Source organism: Balaenoptera borealis (genome assembly GCF_965194805.1).
Source record: "Balaenoptera borealis genome assembly, chromosome: 21".
Taxonomy (NCBI): Eukaryota; Metazoa; Chordata; class Mammalia; order Artiodactyla; family Balaenopteridae; genus Balaenoptera; species Balaenoptera borealis.
Genome location: NC_138880.1, coordinates 23,107,562 through 23,128,763, shown reverse-complemented (window position 1 = coordinate 23,128,763; position 21,202 = coordinate 23,107,562). Strand labels below are relative to the sequence as shown.

At 41.1% G+C, this 21,202-nt stretch overlaps 1 long non-coding RNA gene across 1 annotated transcript; it reads left to right on the top strand.

The window, feature by feature from the left end:
* The first annotated feature begins 268 nt into the window (after positions 1 to 268).
* Positions 269 to 18,731, top strand: LOC309619776. The gene is made up of 3 exons (XR_014239217.1): positions 269 to 1,433; positions 3,647 to 4,702; positions 5,016 to 18,731. It is a non-coding gene; the product is annotated as an uncharacterized lncRNA (long non-coding RNA).
* Positions 18,732 to 21,202: the final 2,471 nt, after the last annotated feature.

Genomic DNA, 21,202 nt, shown 5'->3' with positions numbered 1-21,202 from the left:
GTCTATAATATTGGAACAACTTTGCGTGGTGACAGATGGTAACTAGAATTATTGTGGTGAGCACTTCATAATGTTATAAAACTATCAAATCACTATGTTGTATACCTGAAACTAATATAATATTGTGTGTTAATTATAACTCAATTTAAGAAAAGAAAGGAATTACCTTGGGGTCATTACCTTGGGGTAGTTTCCATGGGGAAAGGGGCAGGGATGTCTCTGGGGCCAAGGCTGTCAGAAGCTTTGCCATCAGGAGCAGCAGCTGGGAGAAACAACACAGCACAGATGTGTCCCTGTGTTAATCTTACTGCCACCACCTGCCTCTCAGTATCCACAATGTGGAGATCGGACAAAGAGCTTCTGGTCAAGCAATCTGGATGCATCTAATGCTTCTGCCCCCAGACTGGCTGCAGAGCCCCCTCCTCACTGCCTGACGCTCATTGCCTCTGTGGGACCACAGTCAGGCCTTAGCTACGACGGAGTCTGGGGACTGTCATATGAGTTTTTTATTTTTTGGCTTTTCTGCTGCTGCAGTTCAAGGAGGCATTGTAGCTAGAGTTCAGGAAGGGATTCTGTAAGTGGGTTGGAATAGGAGTCATAAAAGCCAGTCTACTAACCCCTACCATCCAACTAGATAGATTTCCGTCACGCTGTTTATTTCCTTCTAGTGCCAGAGCCCTCCAAACGAAATAAAACACTCATGGTTGGTTGTTGATTTTTATTTGCTCCATGCCTCCCTCTACCGCATTCATTTATAATTTCCACTCATGCAGGGACCCTGTCCCCCCTTGTCCTTCACTGGATGCTCGACTATAAACCACAGCGCCTACCATATAGCTGGCCCTCAGTAAATACTGGAGAAAAATCAGCAGACCCTTTGAGAATTAAATAAAAGCAAGTGATGGCCCTTTCCATGGAAAAATACTTATAGGCACGACATTTACATTCCACTTTCTGAGATTCCCCAGGAAGAAAGTACAGTGAGGAGATGAAGATGAGGTGTGCCCTTATTACTTTGCTATACATGTAGCGATTTTGCTCTTAGAATGATTACACTGAATGTGACACCAAGAGTAGAAAGGCCAGAGTAGAAATGTTTCAGGCCTCGGTGCAGGTGGGAGAGGCGCACGTGTCACTGGCAGGTCACTGCCCTAAAAGTGCAGGCCAGCAGCTAACACCATGTTTGGAAAAGCCTGACGGCGGGCAGAAACTGCAGTGTATCTCCATCTGGCATTGACACAAATTCCTGGAACCCGGGCCAGCTCGTTTTTCAGACTGATTGGCTGGCAACAGAAAAGGAAGAAAAAGAAGTCTTAGGTCTTAGGGTGCATTTTTTTCCTTCTCTTTCTACAGCTTGAAGGAGGCTCAAAGCCTAAGAAGGGATTCGCAGTCCTTGAATAATAGCCAGAAAAGGAGATTAATAAGAAAAGAAGGTATGTGAGTTTCAGAGCACTGGGGGATTTTTCTGAGTTTTAGTATTGGAAGAATTTAGGGCTCTGCCTGGCATTCAACTTCCTAGTTCTATTGGTATCACCCACCGCGTAGCTCAGGAGCCCCCATTTGCCTTCCCTTTTCTTTCACCAGAAAGCTGAAGTCAAGGTCAGTCACAATGTCACAGTGAGGTGGTCTCCCAGCCCCGGCCCAGGAGAGGTTAGGGCAGGGACCCTGGCCCAGGCTCTCACCTCAGGCTGCTGGTGGGAGAATAAAGAGGAGGGGTGCTTTGCTCGATCTGGCTACCCAGGGAGCAGGGGGGAAAGTTCTGGTGCCTTTGAGAAACCTGGACTTGGCCCGGAGACATACTCCTTTCAAGTGATGAATTTGTCAGACTTCCATATTTCAAAGGAGAGTCAGCAGTGAACAAGCAAACAAGTGTTCAGCAAGTTAATCAAATGATTCCAAACTCCTTGATAACAATTGGCTTTCTGCATTAGTTCTCTTTTTCCAGTGGGGATTCTTCCTTGTGATCTTCCCTCCTAAAGCTGTGTCATTTGGCCAATTTAAATAGACTCATTATAGACTTATAGATTCATTTTTCTCCATATGAAATATGGCAATATTCTTAAAAAGAAAGTTCCTTATACTCATCTCCCTTCGTATGAGGGATGGTTCAAAATGAGTACGATGTTTTTTGAAATGTATTTTCTGAGCTATTTCCTTTCAGACATCATTTCCATTTCTGGTAAATCTCAATGGCTGGGCACCCCAGCCTTTGAGGTGGTAGGTTTCAGTGCTTCAAGGGTAAAGTGGATTCCTGCTTGCAGCAATATGGTTTAACAGTGGAATTGGAATTTTGTTGCTGTGGGCTGCAAGACAATAAGAGCAAAGGCTAGACTTTGGAGAGAAGAGAATGAGAAAGAAAAAAGAGTGAGCTGGAGAGAGTGAGAGAGACAAGGAGATGGAGACAGATGAAGAAAGCTGGGAAAAGAGAGAGAATGAATTTCATGAATTTCTGAAGTATGTAAAGATGCTGGGCTCACAGAGCTTCTGCCCTGATGGTAGAGAAGTTACCTTGTGCCGAGCAAGGCATGGTCAGGAGACCTCTCCCGCTTTACTAGGAGGATGTGGTGGACGCGGGGAGTTTTGAGGGAAGGAAGTGAACAGCTGTGTCTCTCCCCTTGGTGTTGGGAGCGGGTGGTAAGAAGAAGAGAGAGGCAATCTGGGAAACTGAGCACTGACTGAAGGGGGATTTTAAATTAAAAAGTCAGGTTGAACTAAATCTGGATTCACCATCCCGTCCCATCATCACCAGCCCCAGCAGACTGACACTCCTGAGCGAGATGTATCAGTTAGAGAGAAATTGAGAAGCCACATTTTCTTTACCCACCTGAGTGCAGTGTGGATAATTTTGCTTCCAGTCAGAGTTCAGCTTAGCCAGTGACTGCATGTCTACTTTGTTGATGAAGAGTCCTGTGAGAGGCAAAAGGAGACCACGAAATGATATCCAAAATCATCTTGATGATCAAGTCCTTTCTTTTTACTACAAGGCACTGAGGCAGAAAACTTAAAAAAAAAAAAAAAAAAAAGGAAATTGGGCACATCAGTTTCTCCCTAACCCATCATCCCCCACAGAGAGGCAAAGTTTTCATCCATCTGAACTCCAGTCAAGCCCAGGTCAGGTCAGTTCAACATCATGAGTTATTTTCAGCCATGATGGGTGTTGAAATTAATTTCCAGGCCCAAGATGCAGCCACTCCTGCCCGGGTGACACATCAGTAAACCAAGATGTAGATCACTTTTGTGTCCCTGTAGATGTTCCTCTTGACCAGAAACGCAGTCTATCCAGGCAGCCAACACCCGAACGCCAAGGTGACTCTGGGCTCTCTACTTACTTCCTATTCCTTACTCATTTTCTGTTTTCTCTTCCATGTTCCTTATTCTTTAACTTATAAAAGCGTCCTGCCTTCCGCCACATTTTCCAGTTCTGTGGACGCTTGGGAACAGAGACTTCCCGTTTCATGAAGTGTTAAAGTTTGTTTCTGTTACCTAAATTGTCTTCTTTAATCGTTTGTAGCATCTAAAAGGACTTTGCTTTGGAAGAGCTGCTGATCAACTTTGGTTTCTGTTTTTTGAGAATCCCCAGATTTATATTAACCAGTAGAACAATCAGCCTTCATCTCATAACTGACTTCTTTGCTGTGACTTGCAGACTGCTGTAAAGACTAGAAGATACTCAAGAAAACAAGAGCAGGAAGCCCAAAAAGGTGACTAACACACTCTGAGGGAAATTAAACCAACTACCTAAAGCAGATTCTAGTACCCTCTAAAGAACATAAATATGTAGTGAAGAAAGCAGAGGAAATTGTCTGTACTTGAACAGGCAAAAGCCAACCAACCAACCAAACAAACAAACAAACCCCAAACCTATCATTTGTTTTAAATAAATGTTAGTTCATTCATTAAAACAGTACCTATATGCATGAAGATTGCTACGTGCATATGTTGGGCTGCACCCTGCAGGCCTGCAAACTCTGTACTTGCCCAGCTCAAGACCGAAGAAAGAGTCCAGAGTCACTGATAGAGGCATGAATGGTTCGCTAGATGCGGGGGTAGGGATGGGGTTAGGGAGGTTACCAGTGATAGAGGGAATTGACAGTTGAAACCAGCAGAGGAGCACGGCCCTCACTGCCCCTTGGATAAACTATCATAGTGGAGATAGCTCTGATCCAAAGATTAGAGCAGTCGCTAGCTGGGGTCGGGGTCAAGTATGTAGGCAGCTACTAATTAGACTATATGAGTAAGAGGGAAGGTCAGTCAAGTGAATAGGGTGTAGGTGAGGCAGGGACTGGTGGGGCAGGGGATGTACAGGGAGCAAGAGGGCAGCCATCTTGAGTGGCCTGACCATACAACCTGCAAGTGTTATTATTTATTCAGTGTACACATTATTCTTTTTTTTTTTAAGTGTCTGGGGTTTTTTTTAAGATTTTTTTTTTTGATGTGGACCATTTTTTTTTCTTTAAGTCTTTATTGAATTTGTTACAATATTGCTTCTGTTTTATGTTTTGGTTTTTTGGCCACGAGGCATGTGTGATCTTAGCTCCCCGACCAGGGTTCGAACCCACATCCTCTGCATTGGAAGATGAAGTCTTAACCGCTGGACCACCAGGGAAGTCCCCATAATTCTTGATTCACATATGGATTCCCAGTCCCCTGCTGTAGCATTGTGGTTCATCCCATTCTCACTTCCCGCCCCGCCCCCCCAGAGGTAGGGAAATACTTCTAACGATTTATGATGATTCTTAAAAACAAAAAAAACCACAACATTCCTGGCTATTTTCCTAATTAACATCTAAACGTATACCCATTTACATTATTACAAGTAGAATTAAATTGTTATGAAACACTTTACGGTGTGAAAAAAAACCCGTTATTTTTACACATATCAACTTTTTGATAAATAATTTTTAAATATACAATTACCTATCAAGAACTTGGTCATTCTTAGTTTTAAATATAAAGAAGTAAATATGGGGACTTTCCTGGTGGCTCAGTGGTTAAGAATCCACCTGCCAATGCAGGGGACATGGGTTCGATCGCTGGTCCCTGGTCCGGAAAGATCCCACAGGCCGTGGAACAACTAAGCCCGTGCACCACAACTACTGAGCCTGTGCTCTAGAGCCCACGAGCCACAACTACTGAGCCCACGTGCCACAACTACTGAAGCCTGCGTGCCTAGAGCCCGTGCTCCACAACAAGAGAAGCCACTGCAATGAGAAGCCCGCGCACCACAACGAAGAGTAGCCCCTGCTCGCCGCAACTAGAGAAAGTCCGTGTGTAGCAACGAAGACCCAATGCAGCCAAAATTAAATAAATAAATAAATAAATTTATAAAATTAAAAAAAGAAGTAAATATGCTTTTGTACATACTCGATGGCTATTTTAATGGACTGGCACATGATGGGAGAAACTTTTCTCCTGACATTTAATATAAATAGTGGGAAACAGGTAGAGAAATTATTTCTCTACATTGCAGAACATCAGTTATCTGTTGGTAAAGGCTGGGTGGAGGTGAGCAGCAGCTCAACTCTGTAATGTTTTTATTTGCTTCTAAGACTGTTGACCCATGGACTATCCTCCGAAGAATTAAAGCCAATTCGCTTCCTGTGTTTACCTGATACTCCCCAACGATCCAAGTTACCAGTTCAGTTTTATTTTTACAAACTTACTACTCAGATTCAAATTTCATTTGCAAGCTGAGATGAATCCAAATCTGCCATTTCAATAAGTATCCCAGTTAATCTATTTTAGCAGAAATGTAAGGCATGTAAGCCAGAGATAAATGTGGAAAACAAAATACAGAAACACTAGCAATTAAAATGACACAGCAGGGAGGCAATGGGAGAGCAACAGGAAAGATTACACGAATGAATTAATTTGAAAGGGAGGAATTCGAATGAGGGCCCTACATTCAATTACTGGCAAAGGATAATTAAATGATCAGGACAAGCAAATAGAATGGGAGGTAGGGGGTCGGGTGGGGAGAGAACAGGAAAGTAAGAGTTAGAGGTGGAAGAGGTCAAGGGAGCTAGTCCTTCATCCACTTAGCAATTCCTTCATTGACTGAACAAGTGCTTATTTAGAATAAACTTTGTAGAAGGTTATGTGAGAGATGAAATACAGGAGACAGAAGGGAAGAAGAACAAAGGGATAAACTGGTCTTGGCCAAGAATTATGGGCTCTTTAAATTGGGAAAGTGAGGGTAGAATAATCTGATCCAATTCGTCTGTCACAGGAGGGAACTAATGAAAAGTTGTGTTCTTCTAGGCAAGGATGTAGATAAGAGAGATGAAGCTGTAGAAAAAGGGAGCAATGTACAGGGAAGGCTGGGGAAAAACGAGAGGGAGCAGCGCCTGTGATACAGACAGGCAGCCTCACTGTTGGGCTTGACCCAGTGAAGGGGAAGGGAAGGATGCTGAAGACAGAGGTTGGCCACAAGCACAACATCCCAGCCTTCCAGAATTTAGAAGAGAAGCAGCCCGGCATATGGATGTAAAGCAAATGTAGACATCCGTCCCTGGAGTTTCCATAGACATGGGAATATCGGCCCTGTGCACGTTTCACTCACATCTGGAAAACCAGTGGGAAAACCCTCTCTTTTTTCTACCACTGCAAGGGAGCCCAAATCTCTACGCTGCCGCAGGTCCAAACAAGGAAAACAAGAAAACAGAGAAGAGGAAAGAGGGCAGCTAAGAGCAAACTCAAGGGTCTAAGTCCTCTAATCTCTGAGTAGCCTCTTCAGTCACTGAATTTTAAAATGAAATTTGATTTTGCCAGTGTTTAGAATTTTCACTTAAGTGACCAAAAAAAAATTGGTCTCTTCGCTCCATCTAGCGTTGCATCTTGAAATGACATGCTGCTCGACGCCTCTCACAACCCGAAGGAGCTGCAGTGATCACAGCCACAGAACCGGAAGTTGAGTGAGGGACACGGTCGGATGAGCCTCTTCTATTGCGTAACCCTGAGAAGTGCTCCGAATTAGATCGTGCATTCCACGCACCAGATGAGTTTTCTCCATGGTGTCCAAGGATATCCCCAAATCTGAGGCAAGGCAGTTAACTGTGATCCAGTTACTGACTTGGAAGTTCAGATATAGGACACGACTCTAGCTCCCAGTGCGATGAGAATAAACAAAGCCTGCAGGTTAACTTGAACGTCAGCAACTACATGGTAGACTATAGAGAATTATGTGTAATTCTAGAAGGAAGGAAGAAAGGGAAGAGATAGAGCATATCATACCTATGTATATAACCGTATCTGGTAAAAACTAACGAATACACTGAGTAAAATACAGAGTCATAAGGCTATTTAACTGTAATAAGCATATTGCTAAAAAGTATTAAATAGGAAAGTAAAATTATCACCAAGAGATACTAATAATAGTAATGACCATTCACTGAATATTTACTATATGCCAGACGTGCACATACACTATTTGATTTAATCCTTACAATGGTCCTCTAAAGTAGGCATCACTATAACTGTTATTCAGGTGTAGAAATTAAGGCCACCCAAGGTCACACACAGTCATTAACTGACAGAGCCATGATGCGAACCTCAGTCTTTCTGATTGAGGTTACAAAACTCTGGTTTTCACTGCTGTGCTATGCTGCCTCCTTCTGTCAGAAATGCTTTACATTCATGACTAAGTATAAATCTAAAAACTCAACTTCCTCTTTATCTGTTTCCTATTTCCTTAATCTGTTACCTATCATTTTCATTAGACTAGTATAAAACTATATCCAGAAGTGACCATTTGATGTCGTGAAGAGTGCAATGCAGCTGAAATGATCATTGAAAACTTGGACCGCACCTAAATTGTGAGGCAAAGGAAGAATATTTTCATAACTTCGTATCTCATTTGCACATGCCGAGGTGCAGATCTCTGCATCTGAGTGGCTGGTAGTACCAGGAACTAACATTATCAACACATCAATCGTGTGAGAAGCAGGTACCTTACAAATGAGTCTTTTCTCCAGAAACCTTGACTCACTGACCCCATGAAGCAACAGCAGATCTGCAGTCTCAACACAAAAGAGAAGACTGTCAAATTCTCTCCTTGCTTAGCAAATTAGCCAGTTCCTAAGGATCTTGTCCCTTTTGCTATGCCTCATCAAGAACTTTCCAAAAACGTAAACCAAAAAATGGAAGAAATGTTCTCTCAAGTTTCATTTGATTGGTTCACAAGCACTCTTTAAATGGTCTTAAGTTAATTACATTCCTGCTGAGAAGAATTTTATTCTATACATGGGCCAACCATTCCATAATGCTCTGGGTCATTAAACCCCTCAAATTTGGGGAAAAAAAAGAAACATTTTCTCTGTGAATGGACGTAAAAGAGCATTGGGCCAAAGTAGCATTTTTTTGAGGTCTCCAGAGCGTCCTAGAAGAGTTTGATTTAGGATTAAAGTATGTTTATTGCTAAAGTAGTCAAGCTTGATAGTAGAACTTTTATGGCAGCGAAATGTTAAAAGATCTCATCTACCTCTTCTAAAACTTTATAGTTGATTTTTCTCATACTTTAAGGATAAAGACATTGGTAAATTCAAGTCAGCAAGAAAATAAAGAAAGGTTTATTTCTTTAATATTCCTGGGTTTATATGAGGGGGAATTTTAGGGCTCTGGCTGAATGTAAACTTCCACATCCATAAGGTGAAAGTTTACTTAGGTTTGTCAAATGCCACATCCCTCTAATTTCTTCTGCGTGGATGCTGATATGATGCTGGTCTTATGGGTGTTGGTAGCTTATCTTCACCCTCTGATACTTTGCCAACTAGTTTTGTTTTTGATGCGGTCTGTGGATTTGGGGTTTTGCTATCTAATTGCTCTATCTGCTTTTAATGTGATGATTCAGGGAGAGTCAAATACTCTCTGCTGCCACTGCCATATCTTCAAAGGCTGTGCATCTTAATATTCATTCTTTATTACAAAAACAGAGCATGGGCATGATAAAAGTTTAAACAACATGGAAGAGTTTACTATGAAAATTAAATCCTTTTTCCTTTCCATACATACCTGGAGTTTTCCCACCCCAGCTCTCTGGAAGTAACTACTATTCACAGAATCTTATGTAACTTTCTAGACCTTTTCTAAGAATATAAAAGAATATAGTTTAGAGATATAGGTCTTTTTTCTCTTTTTACACAAATGGGGTCACACTATACATTATTTTGCAATTTGGCTATATCACTTAACAACGTAACTTGAAAATCTTTCTAAAATGGTAAATGTATATATACCTACCTCATTTTTTTTTTATACCTACCTCATTTTTAACTGCTCTGCAAGTATTCTGTTTATTGAGTTAGCAAATAGTATTGGTCAATACCCTATTGGTACAGTGAAAGTTTTTTTAACATAATGTTTTCATCGTTTTGGAGAGTGTATTTAGGAGCCAAATTCCCTGAATGAAATTAAAGAGTATGGAGTGGAAAAGCCTTTCTAAGCAAGAAACAAAATTCGGACACTGTGAACAGATGGATAAATATGATTTTACTAAACTTTTTTATGGCCTAAAACAACACTCAAAAAAAAAATCAAAAGACAGATAACAAACCAGGCAAAAATGACAGGGTGTATAACAAAAAGTTAATTTTCTTAACATTAAAAAACTTACAAGGGAGTTCCCTGGCAGTCCAGTAGTTAGGACTCAGCACTTTCACTGCTGGGGGCCCAGGTTCAATATCTGGTAGGGAAACTAAATCCCACAAGCCACACAGCACAGCCAAAAACAACAAAAAGCAAAAAAAACAACAACAACAAAAAAATGAAAACAAACAAAAACTTACAAGTAATAAGAAAAATATGTAAAAACAGTAGGAAAACTGGAAAAAGACAATCAGATACTTTAGTGAAAAACAAATACAAATAAACAAAGATGAAAAAATGCTCAGCTTCACTCATAACATTTCAAATACGCCATCAAACAGCAAGATGCTATTTTCCATTTATCAAATTGTCAAAGTTTAAGTATCCTTGAGACTATCTGAAAGCAGGAGCTCTCAAGATCTATTTGGCAGGAATATAATATGGTGATTGATATGACATTTTGGATGAAGATTGAACGATAACTATCAATGTTAACGGCATACCCTTACTTTTAAAACATACACTTTTAAGTCTCTTAATATCTTCAAGTAGAGTCTTTATCAGTGATATCTCCTTAACCAATCTCCCCTTTGATGTGCTGGTGGTGTACCCTGGGACATATGGGCACTGGCTATAACAGTATCTGAGTGCCAACAGATGGTGATTTTACAGATAAAATCAGGTACTATTTTCCCAGACTGTATCTATGCCTACTCCTCGAGAAACGCGACAGTGTTAATCTGATGCAATTCTTCTTACGTGCTAACAAGCTGTTGTACACAATTAATTTGTTTTGAGTTTTCAAAACTCAGAGGTACAGCCTATCTAGTTTTCTTATAAGCATAACTAGATTTATCTTAATAGTAAAAACAATAGCTATAATTTATTGAGTACACTCTATGTGCCAAACAGTTAGTTTAACTATCCCTAATCTTCACAATAATTCTGTCAGTTGGTTACATTGTCTCTAATTGACAGAGGAGGAAATTCGTGCTCAGATGAAAAAAATTGCCAAAGATCATAAAGCTAGTAAATGGCTGAGTCACGATTTGAATTTAGGTTTGATTAGCTCCAAAGTATCACAACGTATTTGCCTTTCTCAATAGTTGGGAATCATATTTTGGAACTCACATGTGGTAAGATATCTACTTTTGTTATTGGTTAGACTTACTAAGTTTTTTATTCTTTTTGATGCTATTGTGAATGAAATTTTTTTCTTTTTTTTTTTGGCCTTGTGGCTCGCGGGATCTTAGTTCCCCAACCAGGGATTGAACCCGCACCCTTGGCAGTGAAAGAGAGGAGTCCTAACCACTGGACCACCAGGGAATTCCCATGAAATTGTTTTCTTAATTTCTTTTCAGATTATTCCTTGTTAGTGCACAGAAAAACAACTGATTTTTTGTGTGTTGATTTTGTATCCTGCAACTTTGCTGAATTTGCTTATTCTAACTGTGTGTATGTGTGTGTAATCCTTGGGGTTTTCTATATATAAGATCATGTCGTATGTGAACAGAGATCATTTCACTTCTTTCTTCCTAATTTGGATGTCTTTTATTTATTTTTCTTGCCTAATGGTCCTGGCTGGAACTTCCAATACTATGTTGAATACAAGTGGCAAAAGCGGGCATCCTTGTCTTGTTCCCAATATTAGGGGAAAGACTTTTAGTCTTTCATCAGTGAGTATGATGTTAGCTGTGGGGTTTTCATAATAGCTTTTATTATGTTGAGGAAGTTTCCTCTATTCCTAGTTTGTTGATGTCATACAATTTTGGTTTGTTTTGTATTTTCTAATGTTGTCTTGACCCTGTTTTGAGGTCCTGGCTAGAGGCTAGTTAGCTGTTCTTGAGCCATGGATTAAGTCCACACCCCAATCACTTCCCTTACTGGGCTTTCACACAGAGGCCGCTATACATCTGCCCTAATTGCCCCGGGTTAGTTAGGTACCAGACCAGTAGGCACAGCCCCTATGCCCCAGATTCCACTGAAATTATTCAAATTAGTCAATCCACAGGGAGCCACGAAAAGCTATAGCTAAGCCCAGCCAGCTTGCCACACGTATATCGTCCCCACAGCCCAGCTTGCTGCTACCCTGTCCCCAGTTGCAACTCCCTGTGTGGGCCTGCCTGCCAGCCTTCTCTTGTTTGGAGCTGCCTTTCATCTATCTGAGTATTACTGTGTCCTGCTTCACCATCAAAAGAACCTTTAAATCTTATAAAACAATTGGCGCTGTGAGCAGGATGGCGGGGCCATGACGATAGACTCTTGAGTAGCTTTGTGAAGGGACAGCTCTCGTCTTCCTAAGTGGTTCCAGGCTCCCGTGAGAGCCACTTAGGACAGAATCCCTGCCTCTGATGAACTTGCAGTTTAACCTCACGGCTTGCTGCTGTGTCTGCCCGTGATTGCCACATCCCTCCTGACACTAATGTCCTGGACCGGGGAATAGTCAAAACAAACAGTCCTAACTGGCTAAACTGGGCTTCTGGATACTAGCCCGGGTGGGACCCACCTTAGGGCAGCAGGAATGCTGGGCCCTAAGCTGCGCTGTCTGGGGTCGGGCGTTCTCCTGCGTTTCGGGTCACAGCCTGTGTTTGGCAAAGGATCGTTCCAGGGCCCATCGCATCTTCGGCGTTGGTGTTTCTCTATTATTATTATTTGGAGCAGAACCTTGATTCGTCCTTGTGTTTCCGGTATGCCCTGTGGAGGAAGGTGTTGGGCGGGCTCCCCATGGTAGAGAATTGGCACCCCGGTCTCCATGTCGACGTTGCTCAGGTGGAGCTGTCTTCCTTGTGCTGCGTGCCTTGCCTCCCTCCAACCACCATGCCCCCCACACTCTCGGGGGGATCGTGAGATGCATCCTTGGAGACCAGTAGCCCAAGGTTTAATCCAAAGGGGGCCCTTCGGACAAGGACACCAATATCTTACTCCTGCACCGGGCTTCCCGCTCCAGAACGCCCTACCTGAGTTACCCAGTTGCTTAAGTAATGCAAAGTCCTGAACCGGTGTGCTTGGGCTTCAGTAAGTGCTGCCTGTATCAACATGCAGAAGGACTGGTACTTGGGACAAGGGGACTAATGGTGCTGTCCCAAGGTCAGGCTGCCGTAGCACCCGAGGTGCATACCCCAGCCCCCGGGAGGTGGACTGAGAACCCTGGGAAGGACAGCCAGCTGCCTACGAGGTAGGTCGCTAGCCCTTCCCCCGCTTTTCCTGTGTTCATTTAGAAGGTTCTCCAATGAGTTACCAGACAGAGACAGAAACTAAGCAGCTAGAAGCAACCCCACCAGAAAAAAAAAAGAATACAGAGGGATGAAATGTTTAATTTTATATTTTTATATATTAAGTATATAAATTTAAATTAAAACAAAGGTCCATAATTTGACCCATTGGAAATCCAAAATTAACTTTACAAATGTGTATGACAAAAAGGTAAAATGATGCTGATTGGCTTTTGTGCCTCTGCAACATTGGTTCTAAATTAACTTGAATATTTGCTAAAATATACCAATTGACAAACTTCATGGACTTAATCAATATGGGGGCTCAAGTCATAATTACTGGCCACATCTGGGGATCCCAGCAAATTTAAGCATGGTAGCCTTTATAATCTCAGGAAAACAACTAAATATAAAATAGAGAAAAAAATATTTATGCCTTGCCTAAATTTCCCATGGTCATAGTACCCTTTGCCCTAAAATATCCCACAGTGACATAGACACTCAACACAATGAGTAATACATTGAAATCGAACTATGCTTTTGACACTTACAAATCAGCTTGACAAAATGGGACTCCATGGACCCCAGTTAAAATAGTTAATATGGCCCAATGTAAATTAAAACAGGACCTTCAAGGATTGAGACTTATTATGTAAGACCTAATTGGTGAATGGGTGATTGTCCCCACTGCTTCTACATTTTTTAAAAATGTTCTTAAACCTGGAAAGAATAAACGATTCACGGTGGGTTACTACAACCTTAATACTGTAGTCCATCTATGAAGTCTCCCATACCAAGTACCCAATATTATTAAATTACTAATTCCATCCATCCCATCCACAACCAAGGAATACTTCCTATTATAGATTTGGCTGCTATGTTCTACTCAGTGCCTATTTCAACAGTCTCTCAGCTGTAGTCTGCCTTCATCTCCAGAGGGACACTGTGCATGTTTTTCTGGCTACCAATGGGGTACCTCCACAGTTTGACCACCATGTACCATCTTTGAGGACAAGATCTTACTTGCATCCATCTTTCCCCAGGAGCACAAGTATGACATTACATTGATGACAACCTCCTCAGAAGAGATTCGTTTGACATGCTCTTAAGGACATACAAGTCCACAAGTCCAATATCTTGTAGTAGTTTTTGGGTTCTGGAATCAGCATATTCCTTTTTTACCACTTTTACTCAGTCTCGCTGATGCTGCTGCCTACAAGTCAGCACACTTCAGATGAAGCCCCTCCAACAGAAGTCTCTAGAATCGGTTCAAATTAAAGTCAACCAGCCTTCCTGTTCGTGCCCTCAGAGACTCCTTCACTATAGTGGCTATAACAATCTCTTCCCATGCTTCCTGGAATCTCTAGACCACATATGATGGCCAAGAAACTGCCCTTCTTGGCCCCATGCTGTAGGTCATTAGAGCAAAAATTGTTGGCCATGTACCGGGTTCCCCTGTAAATAGGATTTGTCACAGACTCTGAGCCTATGACCCTCCATACTCAGCTTCCCATTACATCTTGGTTCAGAATCCCACAAGCTCAACTTGGATACCAAGACCTCTTTGATACAGGTTTGGATGGAGCCATACCTGGGCTCTCTGGCATATTCTACCTGCAGGGGAAGTGGCATCACCCCTCCTCTGTCCTTTGCCAGATACCATGGTGTGGAGGAGGCCACCATTCCCCCAGACCCCTTGGTTACTTGGGGAGTCCCTTAGGGTTAAATGAGTGAATAGCAATGGGAGTTTTTATATTGTACAGGTGGAATTGCCACCATCATATGGGATGGAGCTCAGTTGAGTGTGGGTGCTTTCCATCTCAACCAGGATGTCCCCTCGTAATGGATGGGACCCAAGGGTCAGCACAGTTGGCCAAGATTCAGGCAGTAATCTTAGCACAGTATACCCTGGTCAGCAAATGGTTCCATCTGCACATTTTTACAAACTCCTGGGTCGCTGCCTATGTTGTACCTTTCAGAGCAGAGAACTCTTGGCTCCTAGATACCAAAACTATGAGTCAAAGTCACATGTCTCTCTCCATATACAAGATCACAGCATAAGGCCTTACCAGGACACTCCTTACCTCCTTCAGTGCTCCAGACATTACTGACCATAACCAAAGCACACATTTCACTTCTCAAAACAAAGTGTTGGGCTATAATGCCTTCTGTAAAAGACATTGAACAGAACTTACAGCCTCCTATAGGCCCCTCCTAACAGGTTAAATTGAGAAGACTAATGGACTCCTCAAGAACTTCTGTTTAAGTTACAAAATTACAAATAAACCATTAAATAGGTCTCCACCTTTCCCGAGGCCTTAATCTCTCTTAATTCAAAGCCCCTTGGTTGACTCACATTTCACAATAACTTTAAAAAACTTTCCCATCACCCTTTCCTGTATTTAAAGGACGATGTGTCTCTCCTCCAAGTATACAGACTTATATATGAGGTCCTTTAATAATGTTTCACCCTATTTTTACAGATTTTCTATCCTGCTCCCAGCCCATGTGGGCTGAGGCCAGATAAAGGGTGCACACTCTCCTGGGATCCTTTATACCGTAGATTGTTCCCTGGGCCAAGACACCTGTCCATCTGATATAAGAGCCACTAGAGCCTAAACTTCCACCACCTAAAACCTTCCTCTATATTCAGGTTATAAGAGGTAGATCATTAATCTGGCTCTCCCTCTGATCCTCGCTGGGAAATTAAAATTAGTTTTCCAGGGCCAAGCCCTCAATAGAGTGAACTACCCAGAAGGGAGATAGGAAACCCCACTTAGTAAATGAAAATCATCTTCAGAGATAATAATGGAATCAATATTCTATGCATAATAATACAACTAGAAAAACCCTCTTTGGTAAGAATATTTGCCAGGGGAAATCCACCAGGCAACAGAAGACTGTCAAGTGCAGCTGCACACCATCCAGTTGGCTGTTGGTCTTGTAACAACTGGTCTCAGAGTTTTCATTAGTTTGCGATCTGGAGGCCTAAGCCTTCCAAGTACGCCCTTGTTTCAACCATATATGATGAATTCTGATGTCCCTTTGCCATCCAGTTTAGCCCAAGGACCTCACTAGCTTGCCCGTCACCAACCAAACTGACAACGGAGGCAGAGGGCACCTAGTCTTTGGCTAAATTAGAGCACCTGCCAACAGACTAATGCTGAAGCTCCAGCATCAGACAAGGATATTTCAGTTGCCTAACCACCTGACACCCTGTTAACCACATGCATCCAAATCAGGCCATTGGATTTAAATCCTATTTGCAGTAAAATCTCTCATCATCTATCTGGGCAAAACCTTGGATTATTGGGAGCTTTTAGATTCAGCCACCCTTAATTAGGATAGTAATTGTGCAATTGCCAGTTGGGTTACGAAGCTTTGGTCCAATTACAAAAGATCACCAATACTGGCATCACTTTTGCTAGCTGTGATGCACCCAGAGAGCCCCTTGATTTAAAAGATATTTACAAGCTCCCAGGCCCGACATTGCCTCCAAATTCTATGAAGGGCTCAACCTTGTTATGATACCATATGGTCACAAAAACATGACCTACATCAACCCAAGTGGGTGTCCATGTGGGAAGGATATCCTGGTCCCACATCCAAGACAGCATTGCCCTGGCCCAGGAGCTTGCTGCTAAAAATAACATTGCTCTCCACGACAGATATAACTTCATCCCGGACTCTCAGATCATTACCATGGCTAACCTCTCTAAGGTACCCACAAATTGGACACGGGACATTGATTGCTTTCTTCCTCTGATACTAGAGATGCTATTACACTTCCTGAGCTCACTGTCTGCTCACTCCGTGATCCTCGTATACACCTTGCTCGCTGCCAAAACCCCTACACTCCCATGCCTAAAGGGAAAACTTATCAAGGTTACTACTAACTGTGCCATTCTAAATATAAATGAAAATTATTAGTCCAACCCTCGACTTCCTGGGGAGAGGCCTCCCACTTTCCAGTGCCTTCTCTTACTCCCTCTCCCAGCTTTCCACCACGACCCCCCACTCTGCATTCTGACCACCCCTTCCCTTTGGTTATAAACAAATACCATTAACCTTTACATATACCTTCCTAAATGATTAATTTATACCCTCCAACAATGTAACTGCCAGACCTCCCACCCTGACCCAAGAAATACACCAAGATATTTGTCACAAAATTACAACTCATATTTTAACACACTCTTTAACTCCACCAAGATATTTTTAGAGACTCCAGAAATTTCAGTTCTGTTTCCTTGGCTGATACCGTATAAATGAGGAACTTGGTGATGGGCTGGCCACCAAGACTTCTTGTACTTCTTTTCTTTTTTTTTCTTTTTTCTTTTATTTTTTTTTAACATCTTTATTGGAGTATAATTGCTTTACATTGTTGTGTTAGTTGCTGCTGTATAACACAGTGAATCAGCTATATATATATACATGTATCCCCATATCTCCTCCCTCTTGCGTCTCCCTCCCACCCTCCCTATCCCACCCCTCTAGGTGGTCACAAAGCACCGAGCTCATCTCCCTGTGCTATGTGGCTGCTTCCCACTAGCTATCTATTTTGGTAGTATAAGTCCATGCCACTCTATCACTTCATCCCAGCTTACCCTTCCCCCTCCCCGTGTCCTCAAGTCCATTCTCTACATCTACATCTTTATTCCTGTCCCGCCCCTAGGTTCTTCATAACCATTTTTTTCTTTAGATTTCTATATATGTGTTAGCATACTGTATTTGTTTTTCTCTTTCTGACTTACTTCACTCTGTATGACAGACTCTAACTCCATCCACCTCACTACAAGTAACTCAATTTCGTTTCTTTTTACGGCTGAGTAATATTCCATTGTATATATGTGCCACATCTTCTTTATCCATTCATCTGTCGATGGACAATTAGGTTGCTTCCATGTCCTGGCTATTGTAAATAGAGCTGCAATGAACATTGTGGTACATGACTCTTTTTGAATGATGGTTTTCTCAGGGTATATGCCCAGTAATGGGATTGCTGGGTCATATGGTAGTTCTATTTTTATCTTTTTAAGGAACCTCCATACTGTTCTCCATAGTGGCTGTATCAATTTACATTCCTACCAACAGTGCGAGAGAGTCCCCTTTTCTCCACACCCTCTCCAGCATTTATTGTTTGTAGATTTTTTGGTGATGGCCATTCTGACTGGTGTGAGGGGATATCTATCTCACTGTAGTTTTGAGTTGCATTTCTCTAGTGATTAGTGATGTTGAGCATCCTTTCATGTGTTTGTTGGCAATCTGTATATCTTCTTTGGAGAAATGTCTATTTAGGTCTTCTGCCCATTTTTGGATTGGGTTGTTTGTTTTTTTGATGTTGAGCTGCATGAGCTGCTTGTAAATTTTGGAGATTAGTCCTTTGCCAGTTGCTTCATTTGCAAATATTTTCTCCCATTCTGAGTGTTGTCTTTTCATCTTGTTTATGGTTTCCTTTGCTGTGCAAAAGCTTTTAAGTTTCATTAGGTCCCATTTGTTTATTTTTGTTTTTATTTCCATTTCTCTAGGAGATGGGTCAAAAAAGATCTTGCTGTGTTTTATGTCATAGAGTGTTCTGCCTATGTTTTCCTCTAAGAGTTTTATAGTGTCTGGCCTTATATTTAGGTCTTTAATCCATTTTGAGTTTATTTTTGTGTATGGTGTTAGGGAGTGTTCTAATTTCATTCTTTTACATGTAGCTGTCCAGTTTTCCCAGCACCACTTACTGAAGAGGCTGTCTCTTCTCCATTGTATATTCTTGCCTCCTTTATCAAAAATAAGGTGACCATATGTGCGTGGGTTTATCTCTGGGCTTTCTATCCTGTTCCATTGATCTATATTTCTGTTTTTGTGCCAGTACCATACTGTCTTGATTACTGTAGCTTTGTAGTATAGTCTGAAGTCCAAGAGCCTGATTCCTCCATCTCTGTTTTTCTTTCTCAAGATCGCTTTGGCTATTTGGGGTCTTTTGTGTTTCCATAAATTTGTGAAATTTTTTGTTCTAGTTCTGTGAAAAATGCCATTGGTAGTTTGATAGGGATTGCATTGAATCTGTAGATTGCTTTGGGTAGTATAGTCATTTTCACAATGTTGATTCTTCCAATCCAAGAACATGGTATACCTCTCCATCTGTTGGTATCATCTTTAATTTCTTTCATCAGTGTCTTATAGCTTTATGCATACAAGTCTTTTGTCTCCTTAGGTAGGTTTATTCCTAGGTATTTTATTCTTTTTGTTGCAATGGTGAATGGGAATGTTTCCTTAATTTCTCTTACAGATTTTTCATCATCAGTGTATAGGAATGCAAGAGATTTCTGTGCATTAATTTTGTATACTGATACTTTACCAAATTCATTGACTAGTTCTAGTAGTTTTCTGGTAGAGTCTTTAGGATTCTCTATGTATAGTATCATGTCATCTGCAAACAGTGACAGCTTTTCTGCTTCTTTTCCACTTTGGATTCCTTTTATTTCTTTTTCTTCTCTGATTGCTGTGGGTAAAACTTCCCAAACTATGTTGAATAATAGTGGTGAGAGTGGGCAACCTTGTCTTGTTCCTGATCTTAGTGGAAATGGTTTCAGTTGTTCACCATTGAGAACAATGTTGACTGTGGGTTTGTCATATATGGCCTTTATTATGTTGAGGTAAGTTCCCTCTATGCCTACTTTCTGGAGGGTTTTTATCATAAATGGGTGTTGAATTTTGTCGAAAGCTTTTTCTGCATCTATTGAGATGATCATATGGTTTTTCTCCTTCAATTTGTTAATATGGTGTATCACATCAATTGATTTGCGTATATTGAAGAATCCTTGCATTCCTGGGATAAACCCCACTTGATCATGGTGTATGATCCTTTTAATGTGCTGTAGGATTCTGTTTGCTACTATTTTTTTGAGGATTTTTGCATCTACGTTCATCAGTGATATTGGCCTGTAGTTTTCTTTCTTTGTGACATCTTTGTCTGGTTTTTGTATCAGGGTGTTGGTGGCCTCATAGAATGAGTTGAGGAGTGTTCCTCCCTCTGCTATATTTTGGAAGAGTTTGAGAAGGATAGGTGTTAGCTCTTCTGTAAATGTTTGATAGAATTCACCTGTGAAGCCATCTGGTCCTGGGCTTTTGTTTGTTGGAAGATTTTTAATCTCGGTTTCAATTTCAGTGCTTGTGATTGGTCTGTTTACATTTTCTATTTCTTCCTGGTTCAGTCTCGGAAGGTTGTGCTTTTCTAAGAATGTGTCCATTTCTTCCAGGTTGTCCATTTCATTGGCATATAGTTGCTTGTAGTAATCTCTCATGATCCTTTGTATATCTGCAGTGTCAGTTGTTACTTCTCCTTTTTCATTTCTAATTCTATTGATTTGAGTCTTCTCCCTTTTTTTCTTGATGGGTCTGGCTAATGGTTTATCAATTTTGTTTATCTTCTCAAAGAACCAGCTTTTTGTTTTATTGATCTTTGCTATTGTTTCCTTCATTTCTTTTTCCTTTATTTCTGATCTGATCTTTATGATTTCTTTCCTTCTGCTAACTTTGGGGTTTTTTTGTTCTTCTTTCTCTAATTGCTTTAGGTGTAAGGTTAGGTTGTTTATTTGAGATGTTTCTTGTTTCTTGAGGTAGGATTGTATTGCTATAAACTTCCCTCTTAGAACTGCTTTTGCTGCATCCCATAGGTTTTGGGTCGTCGTGTTTTCATTGTCATTTGTTTCTAGGTATTTTTTAATTTCCTCTTTGATTTCTTCCTTGTACTTCTTTTCTTCCTTTCTACTCTCATGATAAATTGTTTTCTATTCAGTTTAGGGCAAATTATGCCCAATCTCTAGAAGTCTCCTCTATTATTGTATTTAGGTCACTCAAATATCCCCAAAAACTGAACTCAAAACTAATGTCAAGACATCAAGGGGTCAATTGTAATATAGTTTTAAAAAATGCTCTCTTGACCCAGTTTTGAGGCCCTGGCCAGGGGTCGGTCAGCTCCTCTTCTTAAAGAACTTACTCATTTCCCTTGTGGGCCTTTCACACTCCAGGCCACTGTACCACAGGTAATTTAAACAGAAAGGAATGTTACCATTTCTTTTGAAATGGTATTGATGTTAAAGTGTACATTCAAATCTTATATAGGCCTATTTCTAGGTAAAGTAAAGAATAAGATTAACATTTTATACAGGCTGTAAACTCTAGCTTACAGCTTTCTGAATTTCACTAGGTTTATGTACTTTTTCTCCAAATCTTTAGCCTAGTAAACCTCCCCCTCCCCACCTTCCTTTCACTTTTACTTCTCATTTTTTAAGGACCAGTTCTCATATTCTTATTATAAATCATCCCAGATACAGATATAGCTTCCTGTTAGGAGAAAAGCAAGAAGCATGTTCAAAAGCAACTGCCTATCCTTTTCAACACTGGACGCTCTCTTTAAT